The following is a 13,139-nucleotide window of genomic DNA, read 5'->3' on the forward strand; positions in this document are numbered from 1 at the left end:
TGCCATTTCTTTCAACGAACAAACAAGGCAGATGAAGCATAATTTACCAAGTAAGGAATTCTCCATGAAACATTCCCCAGATTTGAAGTAATAATTGTTTTCAATGAAATATTAAACAAAAAGACACAATACCAGTTGGCACAGAGCATCTTCTCCTAAGTCTAGGCGAGAGACACACATTTATTTCCAGTAGCAGCACACAGCCTGCTGACTGTAACTAGGTGAGAATGCTAAACAGACCCAGTTTCCCTGCTGGCATCTGAAAATAGGGATAAATTCCTCCACAGACAAAAGACAGATGGTGTGGGCATTGCTCAAATGCTGGCTTCCTGAAGGCAGAAAGCTATGCAAAAGCAAAGGTTCTGAGTGGGAAAGATTGTTAATGAATTACTATCTGTACTGGGATGTTGTTGTGCTTTGCCAGTGGTGCTCAGCTCTGTCAAAGAGCTTAGCCCTATGGGCAGCCAGGGTATTGCTGTGAGGGTGCTGATTTAGCCTTCACCCAAGGAATCCTAGGATCATAGAATGATTTGGGTTGGAAGGGACCTCCAAAGCTCATCCAGTCCAACCCCCTCTGCAGTCAGCAGGAACATTCTCCACTAGAGCAGGTTGCTCAGAGCCTTGTCCAGCCTCACGTTGAGTATCTCCAGGGATGGAGCCTCAACTACCTCCCTGGCAACCTGCTGCAGTGTTCCACCACCCTCATGGTGCAGAACTTGTTCCTCACATCCAATCTAAATGTGCTCTGCTCTCATTTCAAACCATTGCCCCTTGTCCTGCCCCTACAGGCCTTCTCAAAGCCTTCTTGTAGCCCCCTTCAGGTACTGGAAGGCTGCTCTTAGGTCTCCCTGGAGCTTTCTCCAGGCTGAACAACCTCTGGAGATGAGGATGCACTGCTTTCTCCTGTGGAGGAGTCAGGCTGCTGTTGTTACAGAGGTGGAAGCTGCAGAAATGAAGACTAGAGAAGGGAGCAGAGTTTTTGACAGCTGTTGTGTTCTGATGCACTTGACTCATTTGTGATGAGAGTGGGAGAATGCCTCAATGCAAAACTGTTGTTGGGTTCATATTCTGAGTGCTGCTGCATATGCTGCTGCTGCTGCTGTGTGATCACTGCATCCCAGCCATCCTGCTTCAGTGAAGCTGTTGCAGTGCTGACCACATCTACCCACATCACCTCTAAGCTCATGCTTCAGTATGGCCTTAGAGCTCTCCATATTCATATCATAGCTGCTGTGCAGTCTACACTCCAGGGTTTCTCCTTGCTGTGTGGTGGCAATCTCTACTAAGCAGTGGATGTAGAGAGGCAGGCAAGGGGACACCCACAGTACCTCATGTGGGATCTGGCTTTTACCAGTGCTTCAGTGTCAGAACCCAGCTCAGGCAGCCCAAAGGGGCTGTGGTGGTGAATGTGAACAGGCTGTTAAAAATGGAGCTCAGTCAGTGGAAGGCTGACTGGTAGCCAGGCAGAGGAAGGAGGAAGACTGGAGGAGAACTAGTGAAAACAGGAACACAGAGGGAGGGTGGGAGAAGAGAGAAGAGATCTGCTTGTCTTGCTGGGAAACAGGTAAAAGATACTTTAGTTAACTGAGAAAAATGTCCTGGAAGAGGGGACCAGAAATATGGAAGAGATAAAAAAAAAAGATGGTGTGGGAAGGGGCTCATCTGTAATGCTCTGCCACAGATACCTGGCCAAGGAGTACTGCTCCCTCAAACCTGGAAGGGAACTCCTCCTTCCTGGGAGTGTTGAAGGCCATGTTGGATGAGGCTTTGAGCAGCTGAATCTAGTTGAGAGGTGTCCCTACCCATGGTGGAGAGGAGGTGAGCTCTGAGGTCCCTTCCAGTCTGAGTGATTCTAGGGTTCTGTGATTCTATGAAGTCTTTCAATTGCTCCTTTTTTTATTATCTTAAGTGTGGCCTAAGTGTTCCTGGGATCATCCCAGACACTGTGCTGTGATTTCTCCCTTAGCTGGTTTGAAATGAGCCTTTCTCCCATTTCTCAGTAGTTCCATTTTCTGCCGGTCCTGACCTGTTGTTTTACACCCTGACAAAGCACTGAAAATTCCTCTGTAACTCCCCAAATTCATACAGATTACAGAAGGTGGAAGGAGAAAATACATTTTTTGTCACCACTTCTGCCTCTAATGCTGGAGGCTTCTTGCCAGTGAAAAGAAGGCAATGTGAGGCTTACTTATCTTGGGGGATCTCAAACTGCTTCAGTAACCTGCAGGCAAGAGACCTCACCCACTCAGTGTTCTGCTGAATGGAGGCTTGAACCTTGCTGACATTCTTAGAGCCTGGTGCCTGTTGCTCCACTCCAGAGCCTTTACAGTATCAAAACATTGGCTCATTTGCCACCTGGTCCCTCCCAGCCTATAAAGGAGGGTTGTGGGGTTACTGCCATGAATCAGTTCTGTGCAATGTGACTGCTGTGTCACATGTCACAGTTGTTTTCTTAGTTCTTTCCCTTGGTGTCCTGAAAGCTTTTCATTAGTCATACAGGGAGAAAAAAAAACCAAACAGACAAAAAAAAAAACCCTCAGCCCTCTCTGTTCACATTCTCATGGTGAATTTTCCAGCCTGGGTAATTTTTTAGACTCAAGCTTTGGATCCACACTTGAATTTATTATTTTTTTTTGCACAGCCATGAACAACCAGGTCAGGAAACCATGATCTGTGAAAAAAAATGGGGCATTTGGGCTTCCAGGTTTGTGGCTCACTTCATGCTGCTGGCAGACTGCAGAGCACTCCAGCTCAGCTCTGCTGTGTGTGCCATGGCTGCTCAGCACTTCTGGAAATTTGAGTCACTCACTGTCAAGAAACAGATTCACAGTCCTGATTTCTAACCTTGTAACTTTAAAGAGGTTCTCTTTGTTTCTTGAGTGAGGCACCTGACAACAGTTCCTCCTATTTGTAGCAAAATCATAAGATCAGGGTAAAAGCCTGGGAGTTACAGAATCACAGAATTGTCAGGGTTGGAAGGGATCTCAAGGATCATCCAGTTCCAACCCCCCTGCCCCGGCAGGGACACCTCACACTAGATCGGGTTACCCAAAGCCACATCCAGCCTGGCCTTAAAAACTTCCAGGGATGAGGCTCCCATCACCTCTTTGAAGTCCTCTTGAAGCTCTTTGGAAAATCCAGAGTCTAATCTGAATTCTTCATCTGTCTCTTACAGGGATGCTCAGATGGTCTTCTGCTGAGACCGTGGAAGATTAATCTCCATGCTCTTCTGCATCTAATGATCCCCTACTGCTGTCTAAGAGCTGGGGCTTGACACAGCATTGTTAGCCAAAATCTTTGCTCTTCTGTCTCTCCAGTTTTCCCCCCAGGCCATCAGTTGTCATTTTGCTGGACAAGCAAATGTGCAAGGATGTAGTCATCCAGATCTGGGGTAGGTCCTAAATTGTGCCTGGATGTTTGTTTGTCTCTGGTGGGTTTGTTGCAGACCATTACAGGTGTCTAGTCATTAGGAATAGTGAGTGTAGTGCATAAGGGGAGGTTGGGCTGAGCACGTCAGGGCCTTAGGAGTCCCTGGCTCAGTACAGTGTGGGTGTCCAACTCACACAGGTTCCTTTTGGTAGTGCCAGCTATGAAGCTTAAAGAAGCTAGAGGTCCTTACCCATATAAGGTCCTGTTTGTACCTGCTGAGATGCTAGGCTGTCCTGGTGTTGCTGGGGGACAATCCCAGGCCAGCCATGGGCTGCAGGCACAGTGGATCTGAGTTGGCTCACAGGTGTGTCCCACACCATCAGCATCACACTCAGTATAAAGGAGAGGGAGCTGGGGGGTGGTGGCATTTGTGTTTTCTGCTGGAGCCTTCTGCTTGGCCTTTGTCTCACCCCATTGCTACCTTCCTGTTCAGTGTGACTGCTGCACCTCTGCTGGGCTGAGCATAACTTCATCTACTTTGTACTGACATTGATACCAAATTGGATATCCCATTAAAACCACTCTCAGCTCAACCTGTGGCTCTTCTTTCTTCCTGATTCCCCTTCCCTGCTGGGGAAGGGTCACTGGGTGATAAGAGTGACTGCTATAGCTACTGTTGTCCCATGTCTGAGTCCTAGTAAGCAGGTGGCATGGCCCTTGGGGGTGGCTTGGATTCCCACAGGGACTTGCTAAGGTGTTTTGGGAAAGTGACACCACAGTTTGTGGGAGCATGGGTCAGGGATCAAGCTAAGAAAGCAAATTCACAGCCTCTTGAGTTGAATCTCAGGTGTCACACCACAGAGGTTCAGCTCTGTGGCCAGAACTAAGGGGGTTTGTTCTTGTTGTGATCCTGCTTGTCAGCCAAAGGTACTCTGTGTCTCCATTTCAGTCACAGATTGCATTTGGGCTTGAAAGGGACTCTCAAAGGTCATCTTGTCCAATCCCCCTGTATGCAGCAGGGACACTTCCAAGTAGAGCAGGCTGCCCAGGGCCACATGAAGTCTGATCTTAAATGTCTCCAGGGACAGGGCCTCAACCACAGCCCTGGTCAACCTGTTCCAGTGTCTTAACACTCTCATTGTGCAGAACTTCTTCAGATGCCTATGTCCAACCTAAATCTGCCCTGCTTCAGTTTCAAACCATTGCCTCTTGTCCTATCACCACAGGCCCTTCTGATCAGTCCCTCCCCAGCCTTCCTGTAGGTCCCCTTCAGATACTGGAAGGCCACAATGAGGTCTCCCCAGAGCCTTCTCTTCTCCAGGCTGAACAACTCCAATTCTTTCAGCCTGTTTTTCCAGCAGAGGTGCTCCAGTCCTCTGATCATCTTGGTAGCCCTCTGGACCCTCTCCAACAGATCCATGTCCTTCTTGTGTTGGGAAAATGGAAAGATTTCATAAAGTGCCTCAGCCCTTGCCTTTATTCCCTCTTTTGGTGATGCATGCTGTTTGTGATAGGAGGGTGGTAGCTCCACTGTGAAGATTTTTCCCTTCAGCCTCCCCATACCCTCTCACTGCTGATGTGACTGAGTGGGGACTGTTACAGGGATGAAGCTGCTCATGATCTCTTAAAATTTGGTATATTGTAAGTGGAAACAGGGAAAGGAGGCCTACAGTTCTTACCTCCTCAGCCTATTAAGCCATGGCACCACAAAATCCTTGCCAGGAAAGTCCCCATGAATCCCTGTGATCATGCAGGGATTTCTGTGCAGGAAAGGGATGGTAACAGAGCATGTCTCAGCAGCACCTTTTGCTGCTTGGTGTAATGCAAGGATACAACGCAAAGAGTAGTCCCAGCCCTCACCCATTTCTTCTTAGCAATATGCCTGAAGGGAAGCCCAGACATCCCCATGGCACGTGGCTTTTTTGCTGTACATGAATTCCTTTCTCCTCCTCTGAAGTGACTGCTTGACAGTTGCAGCCTGTCTGAGCACACTCAAAATTTCCAAACCAAGGCTCTTGTGTTGTGTTCTGAAATCAGTCTCTGGGCATGGATGCAAAACAAGATCACTCTGCCTACAGCCTGAGATGAGATAGGGTAGAGCTGGAAGGAGGGTGACTTCAATACCTTAATTCAAGAAGGTATTTTAAAACACCTGAAAACTTTTAAAGGTATTTAAAAGCAGGTTTTAAAATTCAGATTTCTGCATGTCTGGCTTTGCCCAGCCTCACCTTCCCTGTGATCTGCTGCTTAGCTGTGCTTGTTGGACCTGGAGTCTCTGGTGACACCCCACCTGGAGCACTGTGTCCAGTTCTGGAGCCCCTGTTACAGGAAGGATCTGGAGGCGCTGGAAGGTGTCCAGAGAAGGGCCACAAGGATGATCAGAGGGCTGGAGCCCCTCTCCTAGGAGGACAGTGGGAGTAATGGTTGACAGCTGGCTGAACATGAGCCAGCACTGTGCCCAGGTGGCCAAGAAGACCAATGGCATCCTGACCTGCATCAGGGATAGTGTGGCCAGCAGGAGCAGGGAAGTCATTGTGCCCCTGTACTCTGCACTGGTTAGGCCACACCTTGAGTACTGTGTCCAGTTCTGGGCCCCTCAGTTTAAGAAGGACATTGAGACACTTGAATGTGTCCAGAGAAGGGCAACGAGGCTGGGGAGAGGCCTTGAGCACAGCCCTGTGAGGAGAGGCTGAGGGAGCTGGGGTTGTTTAGCCTGGAGAAGAGGAGGCTCAGGGGAGATCTTATTGCTGTCTACAACTACCTGAAGGGAGGTTTCATAGTTTCATAGTTTCATAGTTTCATTCAGGGTTGGAAGGGACCACAAGGATCATCTAGTTCCAACCCCCCTGCCATGGGCAGGGACATCCCACACTAGATCAGGCTGGACAGAGCCTCATCCAGCCTGCTCTTAAACACCCCCAGGGACGGGGCCTCGACCACCTCCCTGGACAACCCATTCCAGGGTTTCACCACTCTCATGGTGAAGAACCTCCTCCTCACATCAAGCCTGAATCTCCCCACCTCCAGCTTCATTCCATTCCCCCTAGTCCTATCACTACCTGAGATCCTGAGAAGTCCTTCCCCAGCCTTCCTGTAGGCCCCCTTCAGATACTGGAAGGCGACAATTAGGTCACCTCGGAGCCTTCTCTTCTGCAGACTGTACAGCCCCAACTCCTTCAGTCTGTCCTCATAGGAGAGGTGCTCCAGCCCTCTGATCATCCTCGTGGCCCTTCTCTGGACACGTTCCAGCACCTCCACATCCCTCTTGTAATAGGGGCTCCAGAACTGGACACAGTACTCCAGGTGGGGTCTCACCAGGGCTGAGTAGAGGGGGAAGATCACCTCCCTCGACCTGCTAGCCACACTTCTCCTGATGCAGCCCAGGATCTGATTGGCTTTGCGGGCTGCAAGTGCACACTGAGAGCTCATGTTGAGCTTTTTGTCCACCAGCACCCCCAAGTCTCTCTCCTCAGGGCTACTCTCCAGCCAGTCACTGCCTAGCCTGTATTTGTGCCTGGGATTGCCTCGACCCAGATGCAGGACCCTGCACTTGCTCTTATTGAACTTCATGAGGTTGGCCTGTGCCCACCTCTCCAGCCTGTCAAGGTCCCTCTGGATGGCCTCCCTTCCCTCCAGCGTGTCTGCTGCACCACACAGCTTGGTGTCATCAGCAAACTTGCTGAGGGTGCACTCAATGCCACTGTCCATGTCCCCCACAAAGATGTTGAATAAGATAGGTCCCAGGACTGATCCCTGAGGGACTCCACTTGTCACTGGCCTCCACTGGGACATGGAGCCATTGACAGCCACTCTTTGGGTGCGGCCATCAAGCCAGTTCCTTATCCATCTAGTGGTCCACCAATCAAACCCATGTGTCACCAGTTTGGAGACCAGGATGTGGTGCGGGACAGTGTCGAAGGCTTTGCTCAGGTCCAGGTAAACGACATCAGTTGCTCGCCCCTCATCTGGTTGTAGCCAGGTGGGGGTTGGTCTCTTCTCCCAGGCACCCAGCACCAGAACAAGAGGACACAGTCTTAAGCTGCACCAGGGGAAGTTTAGGCTGGAGGTGAGGAGAAAGTTCTTCACTGAGAGAGTGATTTGCCATTGGAATGTGCTGCCCAGGGAGGTGGTGGAGTCACCATCCCTGGAGGTGTTCAAAAAGGGATTGGATGTGGCGCTTGGAGCCATGGTTTAGTCGTCAGGAGGTGTTAGGTATTAGGTAATAAGTTGGACTTGATGATCTCTCAGGCCTTTTCCAACCTGACTGATTCTATGATTCTGTGACAGACTGAGGGAGTTGCGGTTGTTCAATCTGGAGAAGAGAAGGCTCTGAGGAGACCTTATGGTGGCCTTACTGTATCTGAAGGGGGCTACAAGAAAGCTGGGGAGGGACTTTTTAAGGTGTCGGAGTGATAGGGCTGGGGGGGGGTGGAAAAAAAAACTAGAAATGTGTAGATTCCGATTGGATGTTACGAAGAAATTCTTCCCCATGAGGGTGGTGAGACACTGGAAAAGGTTGCCCAGGGAGGTGGTGGAAGCCTCATCCCTGGAGGTTTTGAAGGCCAGGCTGGATGTGGCTGTGAGCAACCTGCTGTAGGGTGAGGTGCTGACCTTATTGCTCTCTACCAACTACCTGAAGGGTGATTGCAGCCAGGAGGGAGTTGCTCTCTTCTCTCTAGCAACCACCACCAGAACAGGAGGACACAGTCTCAAGCTGCACCAGGGGAAGTTTAGGCTGGAGGTGAGGAGAAAGTTCTTCACTGAGAGAGTCGTTCACCATTGGAATGTGCTGCCCAGGGAGGTGGTGGAGTCACCATCCCTGGAGGTGTTCAAGAGGGGATTAGACGTGGCACTTGGTGCCATGGTCTAGTCATGAGGTGTTGGGTGCCAGGTTGGACTTGATGATCTTTGAGGTCTCTTCCAACCTTGGCGATTCTGTGATTTTGTGAACTGCCCAATGCACATCAGCTATTGTCTGGGCAAGCAGCAGAGGTGATTTTATGTTTGTTGAGTCACATCAAAAGAGGCAAGCTTTAGTCTCTCACACCTACCCAGGGGAAGATTTGGTCCCAGGTTATTCTGCGTGCAGTACAAACTGGGATACAAATACATATGTGGACAGGAATTATCTGCAGCTCCAGATGCCTGCAGAAACCCTCATTGGAAGCACAAAATTAGTCAAGGTAAAAAGCAATTCAGCTCTGAGAAATAAATGAAGGCTTCTGTACTTCATCTTCTTGTGGCTTCAAGCCTGTGATGAATTTGCTGCTTGCTTAGGACTTGTTCCTGAAAGAGTTTGTAACTACTCTGTAGCCCATGTGGCTTCCCTAGGAAGACAGCCAGCTGCTGCAGTACCACAAGGTGATAGTAGCTGGCTTTTCTGTTTTCTGTGCAGCAAAACAAAGCAGTGCTTGGCCTTCTCCAGCTCCCAGTGAGTGAGTGAGCACTAGGGATGGGTACAAAAGCCTCTGGGCTTTTCATTTGACAAGGCTTCCTTCTGCCTCTTCAGGCTTTGGGGGTATCGGAGGGAGGCTCTGCTGGTTTGGCTGAGATGGGTCCCTGAGGATGGTACCTCATCTGAGCCACCTCTGCCCACTGCCCTCCCCATCAGTGATGAGCTGGAGTGTTCTGGAATGCCACTGATGTTCTGGAGTGCCCTCAGTCTAGAGCAGCCTGAGTGATGTGCTCAGAATCTCTCCTAGTCTGAAGCTGAATTACCAGGAGATCTGCCTTTTGGGTTGGTTCTTAAGTGGAAGCAGCTGGGATGGAAGGATGGTGGTAGGAGGGTCAATAAAATGAAGCTGCTTAGTTGGGAAACTGCTTGGAGCTCTCCCTGCAGGGTTGGACTCCTGCTTCCCATACACACCTGCTGTCAGGCCACCTTAGGAGTTTGTAGTTTTCAGTTTGGAAATGCAGGTCAGTGAAAGAGGAGGGAAAAAAACCCACACCAATAAAACCCCACCCCCCAAACAACCAAACCAACAAACCAAAACCCAACAAACAGTAACAACAACAAAAAGACCAAAACAAACCAAATAAACCCCCACCAATCCCAGTAAATCGTACAGCTGCTTCCAGTAGGAAAAGGCCATGCTGGGAACTGGGCTTTTGGATGGAATATCCTCTACTGATCCAAGTGCCCTAGTTGGGATGTCCATCAATTTGTAGCCAAGAATAACTGGAAGATAGGAAAAGCTGAGGGCAAGGGGTCTGCCCAGCTCATATCCTCTCCACCCTCCCTCTCATTAAAGCCTTCTCCAAAGGGCTGGCAGAGGCTCATTTTTCATGAGCTTTAATCCCTCCTTCTCATGGTCTGAGCCAAGGGTTTTCCTGGAGAAGCTGAGTCACAAGGCTTGAAGCTGAAAAGAGAAGATTGAGAGGGGCAGCTCAGCAGGCACAACCACGTCTGAGGAGCTGGGAGGGAAGCAGCAAAGCCACCAGCTTTCAACAGCACCACAGTTGTGTTTGAAGGAAAGGGGGAAGACTGGGAGGAATACACCAAAAATATTAGGGAGGATAAGGTGGTGGTTGTCCTTCTGGCACTGTTTTTGCTGCTGCACTCAGGAGCTCCTGGAGTAGAAGATTTTTTTTTAACAGGGTTATGCATGGTTGCAAGCATAGAGGGGAAGCCATAGAATCCTAGAATGGCTTGGGTTGGAAGGGACCTCAGAGATTGTCTACTGCAACCTCCCCATGGGCATGCACACCAGTCAACTACACTCAGCTGCTCAAGGCCTCATCCAACCTGGCCTCCAACACCCCCAGGCAGGAGGCAGCCACAGCCTCCCTGGGCAGCCTGTTCCAGAGTCTCACCACCCTCATGCTGAAGAACTTCCTAAGCTCCAGTCTAAGCCTGCTCTCCTTCAGCTTCAAACCATTCCCCCTTTTCCTGTCTCTAGGCATCCTCATGAAAAATCACTCTGCAGCCTTTCTGTAGGATCCCCTCAGGGATTGAAAGGCAGCTCTAAGGTCCCTCCAGAGCCTTCTGTTCATCTATCACCTCCTTATTTTCCATGCACTTCAGCACAGTCACTGGGAGGATCTGCTCCATGATACTACCCTGGGAGCTCAGCTAGGAAATGAGACTTTGGACTAGACCTTAGCTATCCTGCCTTTTGCCTAAGGAGCTTGGAGGAAGACCTGGCCCTTCCATGCTGCTGTAAGTTCAGTAAGTGGCAGGTTATCTGGGATTTGAGGGGATTCCTTGGTCCCAGTCAAGGGAGTGATTAGGTGGTATTTCAAGAATAGAATAGAATAGAATAAACCAGGTTGGAAGAGACATTTCATATTTTGCAGAGTCCTTCATCTGGAAAGGAATAATAAACTGCAGCAGGTTGGGAGTTGATCTGCTGGAGAGCAGCCCTATGGAGAAGGACCTGGGAGTCTTGGTGGACAACAAGTTCTGCATGGGACAGCATTGTGCCCTTGTGGCCAAGAAGGCCAATGGGATCCTGGGGTGCAGTTAAGAGGAGTGTGTCCAGCAGATTGAGGGAGGTTCTCCACCCTTCTAGTCTGCACGGGGGAGACCTCACCTGGAATATTGCATCAAGTTTTGGGCTCCCCAGTTCAAGAGGGACAGGGACCTGCTGGAGAGAGTCCAACAGAGAGCTACCAGGATGATTGAGGGACTGGAACACTGCTCTATGAGGAGAGGCTGAGAGCCCTGGGGCTCTTTAGTATGGAGAAGACTGAGAGGGGATTTAATAAATGTTTCTAAGTATCTAAGGGCTGGGGGTCAAGAGGGAGGGGACAGGCTCTGCTCACTTGCACCCTGTGACAAGGGGCAATGGATAGAAACTCCAGCACAGGAGGTTCCACCTCAACATGAGGAGGAACTTCTTCACTGTGAGGGTCCCAGAGCACTGGAGCAGGCTGCCCAGAGAGGTTGTGGAGTCTCCTTCTCTGGAGACTTTCAGATCCCATCTGGATGCATTCCTGTGTGACCTGTGCTCTGTCCTGCTCTGGCAGGGGGGGTTGGAGACGATGAGCTCTGGAGGTCTTTTACAACCCCTGACATTCTGTGATCCAATCAGTTACCCAGCCTCTTTCCACTCACAATTTGTAGTGCAGATTGCTTTGTTTACAGTTTAGCCCTCAGGAGAGAGCAGGTCCCAGAGGGATGGAAGAGCAGGGAGGGGAGAAAAATGTAAATAAGAAACTTCTTAGCCCCAGAATCTGGAAGGCTAATCCTGATCTGCTCGGGGTAGCCATCCCATGAAGCCAGGGGGAGTTTTGCTTCAGCAGAGAACACAAGAGTTTGGATTTGGTGGGTTTGTGTCAATAAATAAATGGGGGAACTTCCAGCAGCAGCTTTGGGCATGGTGGACCTGAGCAATTTTCTGTTAGAGAGATACTATCTGAATGGTCTAATTATAGCTGCGCTTCATCAAGGGAGGGAAATCCCCACCGTTACTCTTTAGTAGCTGCTGCTGCTGCAACATTTCAGGGGCTGGGCTGTGACCTGCTTGTTAATTTATGTTTACTACAAGTCTGTCAAACTACAACTGTTTCTGTGGGTGAAAAAAAAATCCTCCCTTGCAGCCCCTTTCCTTCTCTGTCATAGAATCATAGAATGGTCCAGGAAGGAACCTCCAAAGCTCATCCAGTCTGACCTCCCCGAAGTCAGCAGGGATATCCTTAACTAGATCAGGTTGCCCAGGGCCTTGTCCTGCCTCACCTTGAGTATCTCAGGGAAGGAGCCTCAACCACCTCCCTGGGCAACCTGTTCCAGTGTTCCACCACCCTCATAGTGAAGAACTTCTTCCTGATATCCAATCTAAATCTGCTCTTCTCTAGTTTGAAGCCATTGCCCCTCATCCTGTCACTGCAGGCCTTTGTAAACAATCTCTCTCCATCCTTCCTATAGCCCCTTTCAGGTACTGGCAGGCTGCTCTTGGGTCTTTCTGGAGCCTTCTCTTCTCCACGCTGAACACCTCCAGCTCCCTCAGCCTGTCCTCGTAGCACAGCTGCTCTAACCCTCTGATCATTCTCATGGCCCTCCTCTGGACCTGCTCCATCTTGTCCATGTCCTTCCTATATTGAGGGCTCCAGACCTGCACACAGTACTCCAGGTGAGGTCTCACCAGAGCAGAGCAAAGTGACAGAATCGCCTCTCTGGATCTGCTGGCAAGACATCTTTTGATGCAGCCCAGGATGTGACAGGTCTTCTGGGCTGCAAGCTCACACTGCCTGCTCATGTCCAGCTTCTCATCCATCATCACCCACAAATCCTTTTCTACAGGGCTGCTTTCTAACACTTCATGCCCCATGTATTGATAGTGAGGATTGTTCCTGTCCTCTACTGAGAAAAATCTGCCTTAGGAGCAGACTGAAGCTGACTGTTTCCATGAGTGTACCAGTGGCCTCATGAAGCTAAAAGTCACAGAAACGCTGATTTTGTTAATCCATTTGAACTATCAGACCTTCCTGGGGCATGCAGTCAGCCCTCTAGGCCATGTATATGGCAGCCCATTCAATGCCTCAGGTGAGCTTTTCTTGTCTTCCTCAGCTCTTCTCCTATGTGTGGATCACTTCAGTAGTAATACTTGAGAGTTTCCACAGCAGGGTGAGCAACCTTCCAAAGGTGCCTGCATGCATCTTGCCTTAGTTGAGGCCCCATCCCTGGAGATATTGAAAGTCAGGCTTGAAAAGGCTCTGAGCAACCTGCTCTGGTGGAGAATGTCCCTGCTGACAGCAGGGGGTTGGACTGGATGACCTTTGGAGGTCCCTGTGTGGTAGGAGGGCTAAGCACACTCCCCTTGCTGTCCCTG

Source organism: Melanerpes formicivorus, unplaced genomic scaffold, assembly GCF_026170545.1.
Source record: "Melanerpes formicivorus ecotype bairdi unplaced genomic scaffold, bMelFor1.0.p_v2 SCAF_64, whole genome shotgun sequence".
NCBI lineage: Eukaryota > Metazoa > Chordata > Aves > Piciformes > Picidae > Melanerpes > Melanerpes formicivorus.